Raw genomic sequence first — 14,119 nt, forward strand, 5'->3', positions numbered from 1 at the left:
GTATCTGTGTTCTACTTGTTTGGTGGCACAATTACTGTAAAAACTGTAGCTGTGTTCTACTTGCTTGATGGTTCTGTTAACTTTAAAATTGTAGCTGTATTTTACTGGTTTGATGGTGCTGTTAACATTATAGCTATAACTTTGTTTTACTTGTCAGGTAGCACAATTTATATTAAAACTGTAGTTGTATTTTAGTTCTTTAGCGTTACTGTTCATGTTAAAACTACAATGTGTTTTACAATACTCTAATTGGTGAAACTATATTTGTGTTTTAATTGTTTGGTGGTACTGTTAACGTTAAAACTATGTATATGTCTTAACTGATGTATACATTATTCTTAGAATATGATTAAATATTTTTTATTAAACGTAAGTTTCCAAAGAAAGACCTTTTGTGTTATTATATCTGTAGATGTAAATGAAAAGCTTATTTTAAATTGCTAAACAGATTTCTAGAGTTAAATAATCTCACCCAATGTAAATTCCTGACGTTATGCCTAATTTTAAAACTGAATTAATCTATTTTTCTTATCCTAAAACTTTTTATAAGTTGCCTACGTCAGTAGTAAGGTTACCACTCTGGTCTCGCCCGCTGATTGGCTGTCTTAGAGGAGGTGATGTCATCACAGATAACGAGAGCATAGTTCCAATTTATTATGGCTAGTAAGTGCCTCTTTTTTCTGTATCAGCATCAAAGATACTGAGATCATTCTTCAAAATTTTACCCCCTGAGGGGATGTCGTTAGGGACGCGTCGCTACGCCGCCATGACAGGAGACCATGATATCATAATGTTGAATTTATGGTCTGATACAAAAGAAATGATCATAATGAGTAACGCCCCCCAGTGGCTCGGCGGTATGTCTGCGGACTTACAACGCTAAAAACCGGGTTTAGATACCCGTGGTGGGCAGAGCACAGATAGCCCATTGTGTAGCTTTGTGCTTAATTTAAAACAACAAACAACAACAACATAATGAATAACATACTAATACCGTGTAGTAGACGATAACTCATACAAAAATTTTAAATTAAAATATTCTAAAAAGGACATTTAATTCTAATTCATTAGTTAATTAAGTCGTCATATAAAAGGACTCGTAACACTAATTAATTAAATAATTTATATTTAAATCGTCATCAAAAAGGACACTTAACACTAATTCATTAATACATTTATAGTTACTTTGTCATAAAAGGATGTTTATCATTACATTAATTATTGTTCCTTATAATTTTAAATCATCCTAAAAGGACAATATCGTAATTAAAAACGTACTAAATCAAGTGAATAAATATTTTTGGAACTAAATCATTACGTTTCCTGTCCTAAAAAAAACTATATTTTACACAATCTGATGCATAAAATGCATAATTATAGATTTAAATAATCCCTAAAAAAGTACAATATCATGTTTTAATTAAAGTTTATGTTTTCCTAATTAGACAATGTACAACAAATTACGTCGTTAACGAAACAATTGTTATGCAATAATACATTTCCTGATTTGACTTTATACATGATAATTTATAGGTTACTTTATTTCATGCTTTAAAAAGACGAACTTTTACGTGTGGAGTTAAGAAACTGATGAACAAATTTCCTTCTGTAATTGTGTGGCACTGTGCTAATCACAGATTAGACCTGTCAGTCAGTGACACTATAAAATCAGTCTCATGGATCAATAGATTTAAAGTGTTTATTGACAAATTTTATGTCTTGTATCACACATCGCCTAAAAACAGAGAAGAACTGAAAATGTGCACAAACTCGCTGAAGATCCAACTTTTACAAATTGGCCATGTTGGAGGCACCCATCTAGTTTAAGCTGTTTTGGAAACTATGAAGTGTTAATGCAACATTTCAAAGAAGCGAAGTGCGACTGAACAAGAGACAAACAGAGATAATGTGGATTTGAGAGCTTATAGCGAAATATTACAAGCACAGAATTTCTACTGGATCTAGGAAGGGTATGTGATGCTCTCTCCAAGAATTATTTGAAACGAGTTTGAACTTACAAGAGCATGATATAAGATTTCAAAAGTATCCTCCAATTAATCTGGAAACGTTTTACAGAACACTGAAGAAATCGATCGAAAATAGGTTGATTAATAGTGAAATTGCCGATATAGCACATTATACATTTGTGCTTGACAAAAAAAACAATTGGCCCGAAAACTTTGAAATTCATTTAACATGCGGCGAGATGGAGGTCAGAAAGTCATCAGTAAGGCTTCAGCTGAATTAAAGAGATACGACTCGTGGGTTTCTTCAGTAGTTGATTGTTAAAACGGTTTCAGAAAAACCTTGTATCATTTGAAACATCCTCTACGTACTATTTCCCTTCCTTTTTCATAGATGAATTTGATTCTCACCCCAAGCAATGCTTCGTTTATTACAAAAACCGTTTCGGCACTTTTGTTTATTAAACTTTTTAGACCACCCCTTCCACACATTGATCCCTCCAAAAATACGTAGAATCATAGTTGCTCAAACCAAGTAATGATATACAGGTACAACAAATACAACCTTACTTTCATGATGACGAGAAACCCACTTCTAGTAAAAATGTATTTTAATTAAATTTTTAATTCTCATACCAGCCTTCTTTAAAATAAAACTTTGTCTTAAAAATTTTAGCCATCTTTATTATAATTTTCCTTCATTCACCAGACTTAACACTATTCAGTATAACAAAATATAATCCAGTTCTGTTCAGAACTAAATAAACCTAGCTTAACTCTATTCAGTACCACAAAGCCTGGCCCAGTTCTGCTCAGAACTAAAAACATCTGGCTAAGCTCTATTCGAAACAAAATAATCCCGGATCAGCATTGTTCAGAACTAAATCATCCTGGCTCAGCTCTATCCAAAAATAAGTAAAAATGTATCAACTCTGTTCACTATTACGATACCCTATCTCAGTTCTGTTCAGTATTAAATAAAACTGGCTTAGTGCTGTAAACTATTAAGATCACCGAGATCAACTATTAAAGTAATTTGGCCCAGATCTGTTCGGTACTACAAAATCTGGCTCAGCTCTGTTTAGAACTGAATAAACCAGGCTCAGCTCTATTCTCTATTACAATAACTTGGCTCAGATCTGCTCTCTATTAAAATAACCTGGATCAGTTGTGTTCAGTACTAAATAAACCTGTCTCAGCTATATTCACTATTAAAATAACAGAGCTCACCTATGTTTACTATTAAAATAACCTGGCTCAGTTCTGTTCAGTAGTAAATAAACCTGGCTCAACACTGTACAGAAATAAATATACGTGTCTAACTTCTGTTTACTATTAAAATAGCTTGGTTCAGTTCTGTTCAGTACTAAAAAACCTGGCTAAGCTCTGTTCAGTACCACAAAACCTGGTCCAATTATACTCAGGACTAAAAAAAACCTTGCTTAACTATAGTCACTACCACAAAACATAGCCCAGTTCGTTCAGAACTAAATAAATCTGGGTGAACTCTATTCACCACCACAAAACTTGGTCCAGTAGTGTTCAGAACTAAATATACCTGGCTCAACTCTGTTCAGTACCACAAAACTTCATTCAGATCTGTATAGAACAAAATAAAGCTGACTTAACGTTTTTCAGTACCAGAAAACCTGGCCCATGTCTGTCAAAAACTAAATAAACCTGACTTAACTCTGTTCAGTAACACAAAACCTACCCCACTTCTGTTCAGAACTAAATAAATCTGGCATAACTCTGTTCACTACCGTAAAACCTGACCCAGTTCACTAGAGAACTAAATAAATCATGCTTAACTCTTTTCAGTTCCACAAAACCAAGCCCAGTTCTGTTCAGAACAAAATATATTTAGCTTAAATTTGTTCAGTACCATAAAACGACGCCAAGTTATGTTCAGATCTAAATAAAACTCATTACACTCTGTTCAGTACAACAAAATCTGGTCCATTTCTGTTCAGAAATAAATGAACCTTGCTTAACTCTGTTCAGTACAACAATACCTCGCCCAGTTATACTTAGAACTGAATAAAGCTGGCTTTACTCTTTCAGTACCATAAAACCTAGCCCAGTTCTCTTATGAACTATTAAACCTCCCATAACTCTGTTCAGTACCAGAAAACCTGTCCCAGTTCTATTCAAAACTAAATAAACCTGGCTTAACTCTGTTCAGTATAACAAAACATAGCTCAGTTCTGTTCAGAACCAAATAAACATGGCTTATCTATTTTCAGTACCACAAAACCTAGCTCAGTTCTGTTCAGAACTAAATGAAACTCGCTTGACTCTGTTCAGTGCCACAAAACCTCGCCCAGATCTGTACAGAACAAAATAAAGCTGACTTAATGTTTATCAGTACCAGAAAACCTGGCCCATTTCTGTTGAGAACTAAATAAATCTGGCTTAACTCCATTCAGTACAACAGAACCAGTGCCAGTTCTCTTCAGAACTAAGTAAACCTGGCTTAACTCTGTTAAGTTCCACAAAACCTAGTTCAGTTCTGTTCAGAACTAAATGAACCTGGCTTATACCTGTTCAGTATAACAAAACATAGCCCAATCCTGTTCAGAAGTAGACAAACCTGGCTTAAGTTTCTTTAGTACCACAAAACCAACCCCAGTTATGTTCAGAACTAAAAAAAACATGGCTTAACTCTCTTTAACACCAAAAAACCTAGTCCATGTTTGTTGAAAACGAAATAAACCTGGCTTAACTCTGTTCAGTTCCACAAAATTTAGTTCAGTTCTGTTCAGGACCAAATGAACCTGGCTTATATCTGTTCAGTATAACAAAACATAGCCCAGTTCTGTTCAGAACTAAATAAATCTGGCTTAACTCTGTTCACTACCACAAAACCTGGTCAAATTTACTACAGAACTACATAAACCTGCTCTACTCTGTTCAGTGCCACAAAATCTAGGGTCAATTCTCTTCAGAATTAAATATATCTGTTCACTATAACAAAACATAGCCCAATTCTGTTCATAACTTAATAAACTTGTCTTACCTCTTTTCAGTAGCACAAAACCTCATCCAGTTATATTACGAACTAAATAAACTGAGCTTAACTCTATTGAATACTACAAAACCTACCCCATTTCTGTTCAGAACTAAATAAGCATGGTTTAACTTTTTTCAGTACCTTAGAATCTGGCCCAGTTCTCTTCAGAACTAAATAAACCTAACTTAGCTCTGTTTAGTACCAAAAAACCTTGCCCAGTTCTGTTCAGAAATAAATAAACCTGGCTTATATCTGTTCAGTATAACAAAACATAGCCCAATTCTGTTCATAACTAACTAAACTTGTCTTACCTCTTTTCAGTTGCATAAAACCTCACCCAGTTGTATTCAGAACTACATACACCTGGCTTAACTCTGTTCAGTACAACAGAACCCATGCCTGTTTTCTTCAGAACTAAATAAACCAAACTTAACTCTGTTTAAAACCACAAAATTTAGCCCAGTTGTGTTCAGAAATAAATAAACCTGGCTTAACTCTGTTCAGTCAAAAAACTAGTCCTGTTCAGTTCAGAACTAAATAATCCTATCTTACTCTATTCAGTACCACTAAACTTGGCCCAGTTATGCTCTGAACTAAATGAGCATGACTTATCTTTGTTCAGTGCCACAAACCCTAGTCCAGTTGTGTTCAGAACTAATTACATTCTGCTTAACTTTGTTCAATACCACAAAACCAGGTCCAGCTATACTAGAACTAAATAAATCTGGCTTACCTCTCTTAGGTACCATAATACCTTGTCCAATTCTATCCAGAACTAAATAAACTTGGATTTACTCTGTATAGAACCATAAAACCTAGCCCAGTTCTGTTAAGAATTATTAAACATCCCATAACTCTGTTCAGTACCAGAAAACCTGTTCCAGTTCTATTAAAATTAAATAAACCTGGCTTAACTCTGTTCAGTACCCCAAAACCTAGCCCAGTTCTGTTCAGAACTAAATAAACATTATACCTTGGACATAACTTTTTCCATCAAGGAGAATCGTATTATACCTTGGACATAACTTTTTCCATCAAGGAGAATCGTATTATACCTTGGACATAACTTTTTCCATCAAGGAGAATCATATTATACCTTGGACATAGCTTTTTCCATCAAGGAGAATCTTATTGTAAACACAAAAAAATATTATAAAAATATTTCTTTAATTTCTGAAAAATAGACTTAATTTCTCTTCTTTGAAATATTTTTGATTATGAAAAAATGTCAGTTGTAATTTTTCTCACACTTTTGTAAATTTGTGCCTTAAATAAAAATTGGATACCTTAATTTTCACATATACAGAAGGAGTTTCCTTTATTTACTACTGAGTGCTGTTCCACAAACATGTATCAATGTTATTTCTAAATGAAAGGTATAGAAATTGGGGGTGACCATTTACCAACAACCACAAAAAACATTTATCATTTAATATTTTTAGAAAAGTTAACCTTTTCTGGTACTATTAAAGTTGACTTTAAGTATTATGAGTTATTTATTGACTCAGTACTTATAACAGCCATTCAAATATGCTTACATTTCTCTAAAGTAACAATTAAGTGATTGATTTTATAATTGGCCTTCACAAATACAGCTAATATTTAATGACAAAGAAGAAAAAAAGGGCTTGTAGGAGACATATTTTTATATTGTCATATATATATTTGATATTCTAATAACATATGTATGTTTGGTGTATAGAAAGGGAAAAGAGAAATTATTTTATACTATACAATGGGAACATGTGAAGAATCATTGCCTTAGCTCACAAATAATGTAAACTGTATAATTGTGGTAACAAAAATGCAAGAAATTAAATCTTATGTTTAATAAGTAAGTTTACAGAAAATACAAGATTCGAATACAAAATAATTGATTACACATAATTAATATTAGATACAAAAATAATATTGCAGAATACACAGTATTTCTCATAACTGACTGAAGAAATAAACTTGTTTTTATACTTTGTAGTTTGTACGCTTCATTCAGATGTCTAATGTAAATGTTGATATTTCTGGATTTCTCATTTCTTCCATTTCCATATTTCATCAAATGGTTCATATCACTAACATTAATTATACAACTCTAAGTTAAGGGAGTAAATTATATCTAAGTGTAATTTTGATATCACGATATCTATTTGTTAGTGTGATGTTTATTTACTTGGTTGTTATTTATATCAACAGTAACTATGCTGGAAAGTTTATTACAAGTTTGTAAAAACAAAATAAAAACATTAGTAAACTTTCAAATACAGAACACAATTTGAGAATAGTGTAATATCAATAAGTTTCCATATAATGAGATAAACATTAATACTACATATATATAACTTGAAAGAAATACAATGTTTATTACCCTTTGTCCCTAGATCACTTTGAAACATTGTTTTTATAATGCAGAAATAGGGCATTTCCTTGATATTGGGTGATTAACTCTGTGGAGTGACTGGATTTCATGGACACATTAAGGTTGAGACTACTTATCACAATACAAAAAATGATCCAGATTGTTGAACACTCTGGATATGTAAAGGATCTTCAGAGTTTTCAAAGGTGAAGTTTGACATTTTCAAATATAAATACACACAATCTCAAAGGAGAGGCCAACTGATCTTGTTATGATAATTCACATGTGAAAACAAATAGTTTTATTTTACAAATAAAAGTATTTCTAAAAATGTTTTAAAATAATCAAAAGAACAAGTAATACACAAATACATTAGTGTACTGAGTGACAAAATATTAATGTACTAACAACAATTTGCAATTATGCAAATAATAAATTTTTTGGTTGTGAACTTTTCTTAGGCTTCCAAATCTTTAAATGCTTCAATACAAAAAATGTCCTAGTGGGGCAGTGATAAGTCTTCTGGTTTAAACAATAAAATCTGGGGTTCAGTTTCTCTCGTGGATAGAAGATAGTCCAATGTGGCTTTGCCATAACAAAACAAACATAATTTTGTACAATTGAAATGGTTAATATTTATTTAGGCCTAGCAACATGCATCAGAATTTAACGAGGCACAAGCTGTGAATTACTATCCAACTTCTGTTGTTATATTAAAATTCCCAAACGGTTTTCCCAAAGAACGATGATGTGTGAAGGAAAACTTATTTCTATCCTTCTCTGTTTTTTTCTCTTTTTCAAATCTGTAAATTTCTAATTCTATTCAGAACATTTTCAATGGTGTCTTCGCCGTCGTTTTGTGGATGCAACTGTGGGTTTCTAATGTTGAGCCAGTCAGTACAAGTCGCCCGTAGTATGCGGATATATTGTCCATCCTGACGATCTTGTATTGTACATCGATGGCAGAGAACGTTGATGTATCCGTCAAAACGCCCAGGACGGTTGTTTCCACCAAAGTCGGTGATAGTTGCTGTTGTCGTGATTTCTACAACTTCAGTGAAGTCTTGAGAAAATATCAACATCATTGAAGGCAGCGAAATTTGGTGACCATTCGGTTGAATTTGACATTTTTTCGGAAAAGAAAGTAAGGATAAAGTTGATCGTATTTACTGAAATATTCGATATCTTCCTCTGCATTTGCGGTTATTCAATATAGAGGGCCATTTAGTGGATGGTGACAATTGTTTTGATCTAAAACATTTCTCCTGTAACAGATCTCGTTTCCGAACCAACCTCTCCTCACATTCATTCCTGTAGCTCTCACCATGCGTACTCTAGCACAGAGGGCATACGTTCTGGCAAACCCATAAAAATCTCGGAACAGAAGTTCATCCATAACATTTGAAACCTTCACTCTGTTCACTCTAGCTTCTTGTATATTATGTAGTACAAGTCGGCGTTCTCTACGTAATTCATGGTACGCATGAAGGACAAAAGCAAATGTTGGGTCAACTTCGATGAACACAAACATTTTTACTTTAAAATTCTCTCTCTTTTCAACTTTTTCCTTTACAAACCCGAAATAAAGTAACAAGTTGGGTACAATTCTGTAATATCATTTACATACTTTAATTTCGTTTATATATCCTGAATATAATGGTAATATATCTTATTAGGACGCCCATGTTAATACAGAATTTAGTAAAACGTTTTCCTGTTTAATTACGTCTAGAAATACAAAACAAACAAAAATATCCATATGATCGTTTTGTCCGTACAGAATTTAGCTGTAATCGACTCATTTTCCGGAATGCATAATTATTATAAAACAAAACGTACCTTTATATCGGTTTATTTTGGGTTTAAGTTGTATAAGTAAGGCTTCTTTAATATGTTTGTTTCTTTATATAGTATTTGAGTGTTTTCTATGGTTATGTTGTGTTTATTTGATGCAGTGTTCGAAAACGTGTGAAGGTGACTTTTATGTTCTTTGAATCTGGTTTCCATTTTCTACTTGTTTCTAGAAGTCGTGGCAGATTGTATTTTATAAATAATGTTGGTGTGGTGTTTGTCGTTTTTACATAGTATAGACCTCAGTTTTGTGCCTGGTTTTGAATAAATTTGGTAAATTTTGAATAACTTTTTTGGTCTGAACCTTTTTTGGTTCAAAAAATGAACCTAGACCATCAACTGGCATGCTGCATTAAACCAGAGATTTACGGACTTATACAACGAAACATAAACCAAATCAATACTAAGAACGACAGAGACAAAAAGATCTGCCACAACAAAAAACTAGAAAACTAAGATGCAAACAACAGAAAAGACACCAAAACGACAAACCGTTGACTAACCTCATAATTAACAGATCCGACCGTCAATTAAACACAGACGAGATACATCTACTTAACAAAGGACTCAACTTCGCAATAGCACCCAGGTCCATTCCAACCATAGAAATCAAAACATGTTTAGAAGACCTAGCCAAGAGACTTGTGATACTTTCTACAGAGAAGAAAAACAAGGAAACAACCAAAAACAACCAACAGAAAGAAGACAACTTAGATAATTTTATTGACATCCAACAGCCAAACTTCCCAGGTAAAATTACAAATTTATATTTTCCAGAAACACCTAAAAACAACATCTTAAACGATTTTTTCAAAGAATTTTCTCACAAAACCATCAACATAATTTCACAAAACAGAAAACTAAAAAACAACCTTACAAAAAGAGACATTAATTCCATTAAAAACCTAAAACAAGACAAAAACATAAAAATTCTAAACGCAGATAAAGGTAACGCTATAGTCATAATGAACACGAATGAATACATCCAAAAAATGAATAACATCCTATCAGACACGAACAAATTTAAACCAATACACACAAATCCAACAAAGACACACGAGACGCAACTGAACAAATTACTACTACAAATGAAAAAAAGCCAACACAATTTCACAAACACTTTATTCCTACCTACGTAAAACCGACTCACGCACACCGCAAATATACGGCATCCCCAAACCTCATAAACCAGATTGTCCATTACGACCAATAATGTCCACATATGAATCGTTTAATTACAATCTTGGTAAATACATAGCATGGGCATTCTCCAAATATGTAACATCAGCCAGCTCATTCATCAAAGACTCTTTTAATTTCAAGTCTAATCTAAATCAACTTAATCATAAAGCCTTAATGGCCAGTTTCGATGTTATATCCCTCTTTACAGAAGTTCCAACCACTGAAGCCTGCAAGATAGCCTTAGAACTCTATATCCGAGACCCTCCAACTATAGAATTCCCAGCAACCAGTTAGCAACCCTCATAGAATTCACCACGATAAAGACAAACTTCATGTTCAACAACCAAAACTATATGCAAACAAATGGCCTAAGCATGGGTAACCCAGTATCACCAGTTCTAGCCAATATTTTTATGACACAAGTTGAAACACAAGCAATTAACACAGCATTACATCCACCACTATACTGGTACAGATATGTAGATGACACGGTTGCGGGATTCATATCTACAGAACACATATTTAATTTTTTCAATCACATTAACTCTATACATCCCAACATTAACTTCACATGTGAACAAAAGAAAGCAATCAAATATCATTTCTTAACCTGAAAATTACAAGAACTGACACAATTCAAAACAGAAATCCACCGAAAAATCACCCATACTGGACTATACATTCCTTGGGACTCAGCACATGAAACAAAACAAAAACTCAACATACTAAGAAACCAAATAAACACAGCCATAAAACTATGCTCACCAGATAAAATTAACGATGAATTAGACAAAATAAAACAATACTTCATCAACATCAATAAGTTTCCTCCACAAACCGTAGAAAACATTATACGCACACACCTAGACAGAAAGCAAAATCAATCAACAAAAGTAAATATATCTCACGAATCAAAAAATCACGAAACCATATACTGCTGCATTCCATATATTCCCGACATCAGCAGACAAATAACCAACATTTGGCAAAAACTAGAAACAAAATATGACATTCCAGTTAATACCAAATTTATTCAAAAACCAGGCACAAAACTGAGGTCTATACTATGTAAAAACTACACTGACAAACACCACACCAACATTATTTATAAAATACAATGTGATAACTGCCACGACTTCTATATTGGAGAAACAAGTAGAAAAATGGAAACCAGATTTAAAGAACATAAAAAGTCATCTTCATACGTTTTTGAACACTGCAAGTCAAATAAACACAACATAACCATAGAAAACACTCAAATACTATATAAAGAAACAAACATAAACAAACGCAAAATTAAAGAAGCCTTACTTATACAACTTAAACCCAAAATAAACCGATATAAAGGTACGCCTTTATACTTATATTAGTATAATAAAATAAATAGAATTATATATTCAAACATCTAATACCCCCTCTACATTTCGACACTCAGTTACACAACCCCTTTCAAACATGTGGTCAGCTTCCGGTCAGTTACCTCTTTCTTTGTGAACCTGACGATGACCGAAGAAGGTCGAAACGTTGTTCGCTCTTCTATGTAAAATATTTTCTCAACCCAAACGAGCCGTTTTTACATATAAATTTCTCAACAACGCATCACTGACTTTTGTATTTCTAGTTTACAGATGATTGATTTATAATGAGTCCGAAACGTTTAATAAACACTTCCAGTAATGTTCACGTTTTGTTTTATCGTACATATTCTATCTGTGTTGTTGCTAAGGGAAATGTAAACTCCCAGTTCATCCTGTCAAATGCATATCAGGAAACGACCGTGAGGCCAAAAGAAAAACTGTGTCGCTGGACAAAAAGACTTCAAAAAGTTATTTCATTTCAAAATCAAACAAGTCTCAGAGTAGTAGTACTAAGTAATATATCTAGCGAATGAGTCGAATGCTGAACTTAGAATTCGATTTCTCGAGGATGCGGTTTTAACTTAAAAATTACAGTAAGAAAACTATTTCGTTGGAAATCAAGATCTTTTCAACACATAAAGGAAAATATATCAACCTATCAAGTCACACAGCTTTTGAGAATTCATTTAATTTAAAGAAATTGGCATGAATGAATGGTAAGTCATTCTTCTAAATCAACACTAGATGCAAAAGAAAAGCATTGTTTATCAAATATATAAACAAACACGCGTAGATGAAAACTATTTCGTTGGAAATCAAGATCTTTTCAACACAAAAATATCAACCTATCTGCTGTCTGGCACTTTGGTTATCAAATATATTACCACTTTGGTTACCATCTAGTGTCTGATAAATATCCATGTGTCATCAAGACAGAGCCTCGTCCATACATTATTTTCCTTATCATAACTAATTGTTTTTATTTTCTTCCTGAAACCAAACAATGAAACCTATAGCATACATCTATAACTACCTCATTAAATAATTTTCTATTTCTATTGCTAGAATCATCTTTCCCGTTATTTAAAAAACATATCCAGTAGCATTAACAATTCATCCGATGCTATTCATCTGATTAGAAGTTTCATCTTTTATTGTATCTTCTGTCGTTTTTTTTTCACAGTTTGGCTTGGTTAGCCTATACACTGTGATCCGTCATATTGAGAGTCTACAAGTTCTAAATAACTCTGAACTAACAACTAACAGAAATGTTATTGAAATTTAGCACCTACATATTTAATAGTAGTATTTATAAGTAGACTTGTGTGTTGTGGAAAATAAAATAGGTTTTTATATGTTAACTTGTCTTTTGTTTGGTTTTGGAAAACATCAATATTTCCACAGTTTCAGGATTCCGAATGTTCATTGTATTTATATTGATAACGCGTGTTTATCAGTCAACTAAATTCATTCTGAGATTTTAATAATTTAGCATATGTTATACAATGCCACAAGTGTTGATAATGGGAAAACTTCTGTTCATTAAAAACGTATTTATTCTCACCCTTATCTGTTCTTTGGTTCTTTTCTGTGAAGCAATATAGTGGCATGTGTTAGTTATTCCCTTAGGTAATAAGTTTGTTGTTTTTTAATTTATATTTTCCTTAAGTTTAGCTTCGAAGCAAAAAGTTACTGAAGTAAATAAATTATAACTTCTTCCTCGTTCTAGTTGTTCCTGAAACCTAGCATCCTAATTAGCCATTAATCACGTTCTTTGTTGGAAAGGTAATACGTGATATATTAAGGGAGAAGGATCTCTTTCTTTGTTGGAGAATCGCATACGAACTTAGTTAAAACGGTTATTTCACCAACATTTTACCGGTATCCACAGATGGTTCTCCCCTCTATTACAAACCGTATCAACACTTGGTTTGTAGCGGTGTGGACTTACCACTTGGGCGTGAAATGACCATTTTTGGTTTTTATACAAGCTCTTGCTCGTGTAGTGTTGTTTTTTAAGTATTGTGAAAGTAGTTTCTAACACTGTATGTTTGGTTGAATTCAGTAACTTGTGAGTTGTTATCACTGCACATAAGCAAACAGCATTCATCAAACTGTATTTCATTGAAAAGATGTACATTTGATAAATTAATAATTTAAAAGTTCCATTAATTTCATCCTTGATCATAGGTTACTCCTCTGATTATTTTTCTAAACTTTCTTCCTACGTTTATACTTTTTCTGACAAAAACTGCTAAAAAAATAATATCGCAGATCGAAAGGGTCATTTTTCTGTACCATGACGTACTATGATTGCCAACGGCAAGATCAGACCGAAACAATGAGTAAGTTACAGAATGAGTACTGCTTAAGCAATACGAACTTTCATCTTATCCTT

Source organism: Tachypleus tridentatus, chromosome 12 (genome assembly GCF_004210375.1).
Source record: "Tachypleus tridentatus isolate NWPU-2018 chromosome 12, ASM421037v1, whole genome shotgun sequence".
NCBI classification, from domain to species: Eukaryota; Metazoa; Arthropoda; class Merostomata; order Xiphosura; family Limulidae; genus Tachypleus; species Tachypleus tridentatus.